The 12,308-nt window shown below is 46.3% G+C and overlaps 1 long non-coding RNA gene across 2 annotated transcripts; it reads right to left on the bottom strand.

Moving 5' to 3' along the window:
- Positions 1-776: 776 nt before the first annotated feature.
- LOC137149284 (uncharacterized) lies at positions 777-10,570 on the bottom strand. 2 transcript variants are annotated; one of them, XR_010918718.1, is made up of 3 exons: positions 10,526-10,570; positions 9,476-9,623; positions 777-882 (listed from the first exon to the last, which is right to left on the bottom strand). It is a non-coding gene; the product is annotated as an uncharacterized lncRNA (long non-coding RNA). The 2 variants fall into 2 exon arrangements; XR_010918719.1 differs by lacking the exon at positions 10,526-10,570 and adding an exon at positions 10,417-10,506.
- Positions 10,571-12,308: the final 1,738 nt, after the last annotated feature.

The following is a 12,308-nucleotide window of genomic DNA, read 5'->3' on the forward strand; positions in this document are numbered from 1 at the left end:
GAGACTCTCAACAGGCTTTTCTCCAGTTTCATGCTGGAGCTCTGAGCAGCCATACTGCTCTCCTTATATACAGTGCAACTCCTCCACCTTTTCCCTCTGCCTGTCCTTCCTGAACAGTGTATACCCATCTATGACAGTGCTCCAGTCATGTGAGTTACCTCACTAAGTCTCTGTTCTTCCAATTACATCATGGTTCCTTGTCTGTGCCAGGACTTCTAATTCTTCTTGCTTTCCCAGGCTTCTTGCATTTGTGTACAGGTACCTAAGATAACTAGCTGATTGCCCTACTTTCTCAGTTTGACTCAGGAGACTTCCTCTGTTGCACCCTCCTCCTTGTACTTCCTCCTGTTATCCCACTTACCTCAGGGCTTAGTTCTAGCTGCATCTCCAAACGTTGGATCTTCTCTTCCATTAGATCTATCAGGCAGCACTTCACACAAATGAAATACCTTTCAGGTAGCGTCTCCAAAATAATGTACATCCTTCAAATTCCACATTCGATTATCTTCAGTATCTCTTCCATTCTTTGCATCAGTACCACTGTTGCCTCTGTATCTGTCATAGCCTCCCCTCCTATGCTTGTCAAGTAGTAGTAGAAGAAAAAAAGACCCTCAAATTCCCCTTTCAACCTCCCACTTAAGATCCACTTTGTTAGTTTTGCTCCTGTGTTGCTGTATGGCTGCATGCCTTTATAGGTCCTATACACAGGACCTGATACTGTTTTTTGCTGCAGAACATTTCCTATTATTTTAATCTTACTGTGTAAAATTTTACAGAAAGAAAAAATAATACCTGAGTCCAGAAAGAGATTTTTATCAAAACTGGAGAGAAAACAACCTGATGAGAATGCTGAAGTATCTTCCCAATCAGGAGTTCAGGCAGCTGGGTAAGAGTGAACAGAATAAGAAAAGTACTTAGGTTTCAGTACAAAATCTGGTGAATTTTATTTTAAACTAAATCAGGTTATGCTCACAATCTGAAATGATTCACTATAAAAAAAAATCTTCCTCATTGAGTGATGTAATGTCAGCTTGTGAACAAGTAGTGTGCCCTTCCTATTCTGAACAGTATATGCAGTTCAAAATTTATCCCCTCCTGGGGATTGGCTGTTGCTTTTAGTTGAAACAACACAAATGTAAATCTTTCTTTGAGCTTCCTCCCCCAGGTTTGGCTGTTCCTAAAATTCTTCTTCAAGTGATGTCACTATGGATATTCCACTGTAGGTGTGACAGCGTCTCCGTATCTGGGATTGGAGCTATTCAACAGCAGTGCTCGTTGGAGTGCACATGCGCACCTACCCCCTCTCGTGCTGTGCATGTGACATATACATAACACTGTGCAGTCCAGTGGCCCTCAGTTCCTTCTCTACTGCCTTCGGTCTGGGACCGAACCTGTTAGCAGAGCCTATTTTTCCTTCTCGATTACTTTAGATAGTGCCTTAGACCATAGGTACTCTCTCATAGTTAGTTTTTTGACTCTCTCTCTCCTTCCTGTCTATAAAACAATTATTTTATACTATTTATCTTTATAACTCTATAGTTCTTAGTACAGTGTAGGTTTTCGTTCTCCTGCTTCCCTCCCTTCCTGACTGGGAAGCTACTCCCTCACCCTTATGCCCGGCTCCCATGAGTTTAAGAGGTGCATCTCATGTGGAACCGCCTTCCCAATAATGGATGGCCATGCACAGTGTGTCCTCTCCCTTGAAGAGGAACACATTCCCAAAAAGTGTTCCCACTGCCTGGGCTTAAAACCGAGAGCCAGGAAGGACAGGGAGATTAGATGAAAACTAATTCTAATGGAGAAGTCCCTTCATCCAGCGTCAGACCTGGGCTCCTACTCCTCCCTGGAGAGATCCTCATGTTCAGTGAGGTTATCTACCGACCCTCGCTCTCCATGCCCAATGAAGAGAAAAACATCTTCTGACTGGGCAGGAGGTAAGAAAAGAGCTGCCCCCTCCTCAGCTTCTGAGGTGCAGCCTACAAGAATGCTGTCCCCAACTGGATCTGTGGCCTCAACAGCTTCTTATAGAGGGCACAGCTCTGCTGCAAGACCGAGTGCTCAGGTACCGTCTTAAGAAAAAGTCTAAAGACCCTACCAGAGCAGACCGACAGCCAGAGGTGCCACCTTCCATCTCTGGTGACTGAGATGAGCCTTGTACTTCATCTTTGGCACTGATGCTTTTCTTGGCAGCGACGAAGCCATCGACACCGACAAAGCCATTGGCACTGACATCTAAGACCTCAGCACCAAAAGACCTCTCAGCACCGAAAGAGCCTTCGGCACCGACAAAATCAATGGCACCAAAGAAATCTCTGGCATCACCTTGGCACTATGTACTGCAGTGGCACCTATGATGATCTGCTTACCTTCAGGAGTTCAGATACCCAATAGATTTAACGGTATCTGACACCCCAGAGTCTCCAGTCCTCAGATGGGACCAACCCCAAGTGTCACCATCATCAAAATAAAGACACTCCTCAGTCTCCCTTCCAGGAATGGCACCCCTATTTCCTTGTGATGCTGAAGAAGAGCAGAAAGAATATGAGGAATCTATTGTCCCATCAACATCAGGCCAAATGGAACTAGCTTACCATCCTTACCCTCCCAACTATTCAGGGAACCCAGGCCTGGCAGAGGCCTCCGTGGATGCAACCACATGTCCCTTTTCCACCTAACTGGCCATACTGGGAAGCCTGGGCCATGTTCAGGGCACAATTTGGTAACCCCCCCAAGATAAGCAAATTCAGAGACCTGCATCCCTCCTATCTCCATCAGACTCCCGACCTCCAGAAATACAATCTCTCCTGATACCAATGGAGGAAGAGGAACAGGAGGAGGAGCAGGAGGAAAAGGCCCCACCCGCCCTATATTTCTCCTTATCATCGCTGGACGAGGCCATCATGCTTCCATCTCCCACAGCAGCCAACGATTTCAGGCATTTTTAAGAACTGTTCTGCAGAGTGGCAGACGCATTACACATCCCATTAGAGGAAGTCAAGGAGCAACAACATGCTGATAGACATCATTCATACCTCCTCTACAGCCAAAATCATGCTACCCATCAACTCCATTGCTTGAACCAGAGAACCTATTATGGCAGACCCCAGCTTCCATTCTGCCTATCTGCAAATGTGCTGACAGGAAATACTATGTATCAACAAAAATGCTGATTTTCTATTTTTGCATCCTACCCCAAATTCGCTGGTGATGAATGCAGTGCAGGAGAAGGGCCACCAGTGCCAATCCCAATCTGCCAATCCTGAATGAGAATGGAAGCCACGCTCCAATTTAGAATTTCTAATTATGAAGCCGTCATGGCTAAGTGCAATTTGCAATTATGTGAACTATTCTAAACTAGAGGAGCTTTGTCAGGATCTACCAGAGGAAAAAAAAAAAAAGAGCAATTCTTGCCTCTGATAGCAGAAGTCCACCTGATACACCATATGGCTCTATAAGCCTTCTTGGATTCAATGGACATTGCCACCTACTACTGCGATAGTAATGAGGTGAGCATCATGGCTACAACTCTCGGGATTTCCAAAGAGGTAAAAACTGTGGTCAAAGACCTACCGTTCGAGGGTCAAAAACTCTTCTCCGAATGTACAGACAACTCCCTACACTCTTTAAAGGACTCCGGGGTTCTTTTAGATCTCTTGGGATGTACACCCCAGCACTTTAAGAAGAGATCAGGGAAATATCAGCTTCCCCCACGCTCTCGGCTGCAACAATGCCATCCATAGTGCAGGCATCCAATATACCTTCCACCAAGTAACAATTTTGAAGGTTTCATTGCGGCCCTGAGAACCTCCCATCTCCACCAGCTGTCACATATCAACAATTTGGCAACCAGCTAGCTCCATTTTTACCATCTTGGATGTTCATCCCCTCGGACAAGTGGGCCCTGGAGATAGGAAAGGAAAGATACACCATCCGCTTCCTAGCTATGCCGCCCCCACCCATCCCTCTTCAGGGACCCCTCTCATAAGTCTATCCTATGGGGGGAAGTGAGACCTCTTCTGCAACTGGGAGCCATAGAACAGGTTCCTCCATGACATAGAAGTCGAGGGTTCTACTCCCACTATTTCCTGGTTCAGAAGAAATCTGGCATTTGGCGTCCCATCCTGGACCTTGGCAATCTAAACAAGTTCGTCGAACTGCAACATTTCAAGATGGTCATCCTCTCCACTATCATCCCAGAACTGGAACAATGGGACTGGTTCTTGGCCCTTGACCTACAAGACACATACTTCCATATTGCCATACACCCTGCCCACAGATGTGTCCAACAATTCGTCATGGGCATTGATCACTACCTATACAAGGTGTACTGCCTTTCGGACTACCCACAGCATCATGGGTCTTCTCCAAGGTCCTTGCAGTAGTCTCTGCCTTTCTAAGAAAAGAGGGAATCATCATCTTTCCGTATCTGGATGACTGCCTTCTCAAAGCACCATCTGAAACTGACTCCTTCTGAGAGTTACATATCATAATGACTCTCCTCACAAAATTAGGTCTCCTTATCAACCTAGAAAAATCCACACTAAAACCAGTTCAACAACTCGAATTCATTGGTGCACAACTTAATGCCATACAGGTCAGAGCCCTCCTACTGCCACACACGTTTTCAGCCATAACAAATCTGATATCCACTGTACGAGTATGTCCTCAGATCTCCGCACAGATCTCCAGCTTCTAAGACATATGACTGCAGCCATGTTTGTGGTCAGACATGCAAGTCTACACATGCGGTGTCTTCAGGGCTGGCTCTGTATGGTATACCTTCCCCACAAACACAACATGCTAAAACTTTTATCCATCCAAACCAAGTCAAAGACTCATTATGGTGGTGGACACATCCCAACATTTGTGTCAGGGTTCCCTTTCTCCAACCCTCACCTACAGTGATCGTAACCACCTATGCCCCCCTCATCAGCTGGGGAGCGCATCTACTTGAACATATGATACAGGGCAGATGGACACCCACCAAATCTACCCTGTACATCAACCTCCTAGAACTGAGAGCAAGCTGCAATGCCTGCCAACATTTTCTACCACTCTTCAAACATCAGACCATACGAGTAATGAAGGACACTCAACGCAACACACGCAGCCCTTAATTTTGCTCGAGCATGGGACTAGGACGCGGATCACTAGGGAATGTGTTCCACATAACCTGGAATGCGCCCTTCTTCTTCGAGTAGCGTCCCTGTGGATGCTCCACTTCAGGTGTTGGCGTATCCTTGCATCGTCAATTGGATATTTTCATCAGCAGTGCTCGTCTGGGTTGTGCATGGACCAGTGTTGTGGCGCCATTGGCACCCTTTTCAGGGCATGCGGCCTGACCACCCTCAGTTCCTTCTCAACTGGCTGCAGTTTGAGACAGCGCCTCCAGCAGTTCTTCATAGCTCAATAATGTATCTTTATAGTTAGTTTTTTTGTAGACAGTCAGTTTTCCCTCAGTTTTAGCTTCATTTGCCCTATTTTACCTGTTAAAAAAAAGAAAAAACTACCTACACTTTAGGCTAGTTAGTTTTCCGCTTACCGAGACAGTGTGACATGTCGGGCTCACCCAGCTTCAAATGCTGCACCTCCTGTAGGGATGCAATGCCAGCATCTGATGTGCATGCAGAGTGCATCAGATGCCTGGGAGAGGGACATATCGCTCAAAACTGTCCCCACTCTAAGCACTTAAAATCTAGAGCCAGGTGAGACAAGGATCTGCATCTGTAGTTAATATTAATGCAGAGATCTCTTAGATCTGCCTTTGATCCTGGTCAAGAAAAACCTGTTTCACAGGACAGGACCAGCAGGAAAAGGCAATTAACACCACCTGGTACCAACCATGACAAGAAGAGGAAATCACCACTGTGACCTGTCCCATGCCCAGGATAACCCCCTGAAAATGCCCAGGTCAGAGCAGGCTGCAAATGGAGAGCAGATTCTCCCAGCACTGGTGGGTGGCATTAAAGCCAGACTTCCCAACCAGCCACAAACTGCACTTCTGAATCCCCACAGAAGCCAGTATACAAATACACACAGGCCCCTTTACTGCATTTCAGCTTCTGGCTCCCAAATCAGCACTAGGTCCAGTAAATAGACCAGTTATTTAAACTCTATGCTCTTTACTAAAGAGGTTCTCTCTGACCCCAAGGGGTCAGCCACAGTACCAGTTCAATATAAACTTGGATCTTATCTAAAATACCACGCTGCCAGCCAATCCTTTAGTAACTAAAACTAAAGGTTTATTGTAAAAGCAAGAAATAAACCATAAGAGAAATGTTAAAGAGTCAAAGGAAATCAGATACATAAAAATGATTTAAAGTCCATATACATCAAGTTTCTGGGAGAATTGTGGAGTTGCAAGCTTGTACAGTTCCTCTGGTAAACATCCAACACCTGGATGGGTCTTAGTCCTTTGGTTCAGTTGCAAGGATCCAGCGGCAGATATATGTCAGTAACTGAACAGGAACAAAGACAAAATGATTTCTGTGGCTTGGCCTTATATACCCTCTGGCCCTGACCATGCGGTCTTGTGGAATATTACAAGAACTAAAATGGAGTCCGGAGTCACATGGGCCAATCCTGGTAACTCTTCAGGTATGCCTTTAGTTTCTTCCTGGGGCTCCTTGCATCTGTAAAGGTTTTGATGGGCCATTAAGCGGGCTATTGTCCTGCCGCCTCTCTGTCTGTGGTGTGTCTTATACAGCATAGTTTGAAACACAGGTACATCAAATATGTCCATAACTTCCATTACAGATATAACACATGAACGTAAGTATTATCTTACTTAGCATATTACAACCTTTCTAACAGTACCTGACATGGCATATCTCACATGAATTATGATTTTGACATATTGATGTCAAACAAGAAACAAATGCTCTCCCCCCCGATATGCGTGGGTAAACTACAGAGTACCAAAGAGGCTACAGGTTTCTTGGATACATTGGTTAGCATGATGCCAAAGGACTCTTATCGCTCCAGCACAGAGCAAAAGGGTAAATCAAGGCAGCCCCACTCTGACACAACACCGTCAGTTAACGGTCTGCAAAATGACAAAAACCATCACAATGTCGGCACCAACAGAAATTCTGGTACTGACTATGATCATGGCACCGACAACTGCCAAGTCTCATGATCTGGCACCAATAACCTTGCCAGAACCTAACTCCGGTATTGACCTGACCTCGGCACCAGCACTGACAACATTGTCGCTGAAGAAACACATGGAGAAGCTCATGCACCACGAGCGGGAGGAGGAATTCTTAACATCCTTCCCCCTATCTCTGCTATATGGCACAGATACCTCTACTGTGCAGTTTTTTCAGGGCGAGCCCATCAAGCCCATATCTTTTTCTAGTGACAAGGTATATGACAGGAAAGACACTACATTCTCCCCTCAACAATCCTCTCTCAAAGTGCAGGCAGTTAAATGTCATCCTCACTCCAGAACTCTATCACACTCATGGTTTGGACCCCCATGGTTCGGCCCACCTGCTTCTGACCATATGCCGTAACTGGGATGGTACACATATTCCACTTCCTACAGCAGACCATTGACCTCCAATAGGCATAGAATCAGGTCACCACCTAAATCCCACCCAACAGTAACTGAACCTGAGCCTCCAGAGGTCACGGAGGAGATACAGTGGGAAACAACATCACCTCCACACAATTCATCCTGCTCTGCAGACAAAGCCATAATCCCCCTGCCTCCCACCACTGATGAGTTTAAGTAATTCCAAGATCTGTTCAAAAGAGTGGCAAATTATGTAGCTTTATTTGCCAATTATGATCACAACAACTACACAAGATTATCTGAATTTATGGAACACATTCCAGATAAGAGGGAATGATTCCAATCTATCATAAAAGAGAGACAGCTGGTCACGAGGACAGCACTGCAAGCCTCCTTCAATGTGGCCGACACCACGGCCAGAACAGTCGCAAGGGCGGTGGTCATGCGTAGATCTTCGTGGCTACACTCAGCAGCTCTGCCCAAACAACTGCAGACCACCATTGAGGATCTCCTATTTGATAAGAAGAAATTATTTGCCCAAAAGATAGATGACATCATGCACACTATAAAGGATTCTCAGGCCACGTTTCACACTCTCGGCATTTACACACCTGTTATGAGAAGAAAACCATTTAGATACCAGTCTTACAACTCCAGGTACCAACATCACTCACAACACAGGAGATACGACCCACCTCGCAGTAGACAACGACCTCAACGATGCAGACAATCCAACTAGCAGCAATCAACATCCCAGTCTACTCCCTCAAACGTCAGTTCTGAGGTTTTGGCTGAGGTCCCTCAGTGTCCAGAACCACAGACAAAAACCATCCTCTTCTACCACCAACTATGCCCTTTCTACCAATCTTGGGAAAACATCACAATGGATAGATGGGTCTTGGAAATTGTCCGATCCGGATATACCATTCCCTTCATCTCCACATCTACTACCCAAACTTCTTTCCCATCCCTCTTCAGAGACGAGCGACCCAGGGAAGGTAGTAGCCCCTGGACTAAGCTGTTTGAGGCTACTCCTCGCAGGGTATTGGGTCGGGGCCTGGGGTAGAGGGCGGGACCGGGCCCCCCCCCTGCCACACCACCAGCATAGCTGTAGGGAGCGCAGATCCACGGGGCCAAACAGGCCCACCTCGCCGCACCACACAAAGACTCTCAAAGTGAATTTCAGGCTGCAGCCATACATTCTACTCACAATCACGTATCCTACTACCATAAGTGATTAAAACACATTCCACCAGAGCTGTGTCTATGTCCACAGCCTTCCTAAAGAACATACCAATCATAGAAATTTGCAAAGCAGCTACCTGGGCCTCAGCCCACACTTTCACTAAACACTATGCCATTGACCAAGCATCATGATCAGATGCAGTGGTTGGTCTCTCAGTACTCTTCTCCATACAACCTCTCAACTCTGAAGTCCCTCCAGCCATCTTAGAGTACTACTTGAGAGTCACCTGAAGAGGAGCACCCACAGAGACACTACTCGAAAAAGAAGAGGGGGTTCCTCATCTTGTGCAGTAATTGAGGATCTTCGAGATGTGTGTCCCTTTGCTCCACTACCCAATCTCCTCCCCTCTATTTCGGAGTCAAGCGTTAGCACTCCATGGCAGAGAAGGAACTGAAGGGAGTCAGGTTGCACACGCTGAAAAGAGCACCAACAGTGCCGTGAGACTGGTACGGTGCATGCACGACCCGGACGAGCACTGCTGGTGAAAATCTCCAATCGACAATGTGAGGATGCGCCGACACCTGAAGTGGAGCACCCACAGGGGGACACATCTCGAAGAACCTCAGTTACTGCATAAGGTGAGTAATCCTCTCATCCTTTACACCTTCCCTCTTTCCTCTCCTGTTCTGAGTCCTACACAAGATACAGGAAGACTGAGCTCACATTATATTAATAGCCCCAACATGCTACGACAAGTTTGGTACACTTACCTTCTTCACATGATGTTATGCCGACCTGTGCATCTCCTCCCAACATCGTGGCTCCTCTCACAAGATGCGGGACATGTTCATCACCCCAGCTCTCAAATGCTCCATCTCAAGGTGTGGTTGCTTTGTGGTTCCGGGGTCTGGAAATATCCTGCTCAGAGGCAGTAAAACAGATACTATTGAATAGTAGATGCGACACTACCGGAAGCATTTACACACATAAGTGGAATAGATTCCAACACTGGTGTGCTCCACGACAGGTCAACAGAGCACATGCTCTGTTACCACTTATATTGGACTACGTCCTCCAACTCAAACAGGATGGATTAGCCAACAGTTCTATTAGAGTACACTTGGCTGCAGTTACTGCGTTTCATTATCCCATGGATGGCCACCCAGTCTTTACGCACCCTTTTATGAAGCAATTTCTCAAGGGCATTCAAAACCCACCCACCTGGGACTCCTAGCCTAGTCCTATGCAGTTTAACTAGACCCCCGTTTGAACTAATGGCAACTTGCTCGCTTTTACAGCTACCAATGAAAACAGCCTTTCTTGTTGCCATTGCATCTACTCGACAGGTGGGAGAAATCAGAGCCCTCATGGCATACCCACTGTATATGGTGTTTCATAAGGAAAAGGTGATGTTTCTTTCACACCCAAAATTCCTACCTAAAGTTATGACATCTTTTCACCTCAACCAACCCATACATCTCCCTTCCTTCTTTCCCAAACCACACAGTAACCAATGTGACCTCACCCTTCACACTTTAGATGTGAGACATGCAATATCATTATATTTCGACAGAACTAGGCCATTCTGAAAGTCACCATGACTTTTCATATCCATGAACGATCCAGAGGCGCCGCTATATCTAAATGCCTCTCTAACTGGATCTCACAGTGCATACGCCTCTTACTAACTTCATAATAGACAACCACTTACCTCAATCAGGGCACACTCCATGGGATCAATATCAACTTCCATTGCATTCCTTAATAATATTCCCATTATAGATACATGTAAGGCTGCCACATGGGCATCCATCAGATACCTTCGCCCAACACTGCACAATCATGCACGATTCTTCTACAGACACTCTCCTTGCACATATAGTCCTATCCTTGGATATACAAGCCACGCCAAAGCCCCAATCTTCCAGTTAGGGGCACTGATTCATAGTCACCTACAGTGGAGCACCTATGGGGAAGAGAAGAGAAGGATACTCACCTTGTGCAGTAACTGAGGTTCTTCAAGATGTGTGTCCCCCATAGTGCTCCACTATTCCTCCCCCCGCTTCTGAGCGCAACAAATAAGTTCTGTGGCACAGAAGGAACTGAGGGTGGTCGGACCGCACAGTGCTATATATACACGTCCTGCACACCGCGAGAGGGGAGGGGTGTGCATGTGCTGTCCAACGGGTATTGCTGTTGAAGATCTCCCATCCCAGATGCAGAGGCGCTGCCGTACCTACGGTGGAGCACCCTAGGGACACACATCTTGAAGAACTGCTAGTTCCTATAGTCTTTTAATTGGAGTCTTACTCCATGTGCCCTATGTTTTTCTCTCCTTCTTTCCCCATTTCCCGCTCCCCCACTCATCTACCTCTGTCCTATAATACATTTAACGAACCAAAACCCACCCAAAATTATTGAAAAATCCCCACCAAACAAAAAAAAAATTGTGAAACAAACATGATGCTGGCAAATCATGCTATTTACTCTATGTCTCTACTTCCCATCCTTTGGATGTTTAGATGTAAGCTCTTTCAGACAGGGAATGGTCTCTTACTCTGTTTGCATAGTAGCTAGCACAGTGGTGTCCTGCGGCCTGTAGGGTCTGCCATAATACAAATAATAATTGTGCTCTAGAATCTAATATTCAGTTAAAAAAATTTCTACCATTTTGAAGTAAACTTTACATTTTTAAAAGGTACATTGTCTTTCTGAATTCTCAGGGAGTCAAAAAAAAAAAAAAAAAAAAAAAAAAAAAAAAAAAAAAAAACCCAAACAACTGGGGCCCTGTCTACATTAACTAATTGCACTAGTGCACCTTGTTTTAATCATGCTACAGTGGTGCACATTTCCTTAATTTGCACTGGGCCCTTTAGGTATTACTCCTATTTATCTTGAGGCACTGTTAACTCTAAAAGATGAGAATTAAAATTTTAACTGTAGTGACATAGTGTGGTCTCTCTGAGCCACCCTGCCAACCAAAGTGGGCAGAGCCAGACCAACCTCACCCGTCCCACTGGAAGTGGGTGGGTGGGACAGGAAGTATAAAAGGCAGGGCCTCTAGCTCAGTTATAGCCAAGACAACGAGGGAGATGGATGTACCTTGTTGGCTCCAGGTTGTTGCCTTTGCTGATGAGACACCCTGATTGCTGGGGAGCCTGTGCCTGCAAGGGAACTGCTGGCTACCTACCCTAGGATAACCAAGGGCATCCCAGGGACCAGGTACTCCCCAAGGACAAGGTAGGATGTAGGCTAGGGACAGCTGACTGCAATTTGGCTGTGTTGGGGCCTAAGCTGTGGTCAGTGCATTACAGATGGATACCCTGCTGACTCAGTGGAGGAACTCTCCCCCACTGTTAGGGCCCTGGGCTGGGGTGAGGTGGAGTTGGGTAGGCCTGTGTCCCCCCTAATATCCCACCTGTGGGGTGGCAGCTCCCCCACTGAAGACCTGAGCCTCTAAACTGCTGTAGTGCTTAATCCTTTAACTGAGCCCTAACCTGCTGAGGTGCTTATCCTTCTATCTGGGCCCTAGACTACTAGTTGGGCCCTGCCCCTGCCTAATGGCCCAGAGCCCATAGACTGCATGATCTGCCTTGCCTGGAG

Source organism: Emydura macquarii, unplaced genomic scaffold (genome assembly GCF_026122565.2).
Source record: "Emydura macquarii macquarii isolate MOO-44397 ecotype Brisbane River unplaced genomic scaffold, CSIRO-AGI_Emac_v2 contig_719, whole genome shotgun sequence".
In the NCBI taxonomy this organism is placed as follows: domain Eukaryota; kingdom Metazoa; phylum Chordata; order Testudines; family Chelidae; genus Emydura; species Emydura macquarii.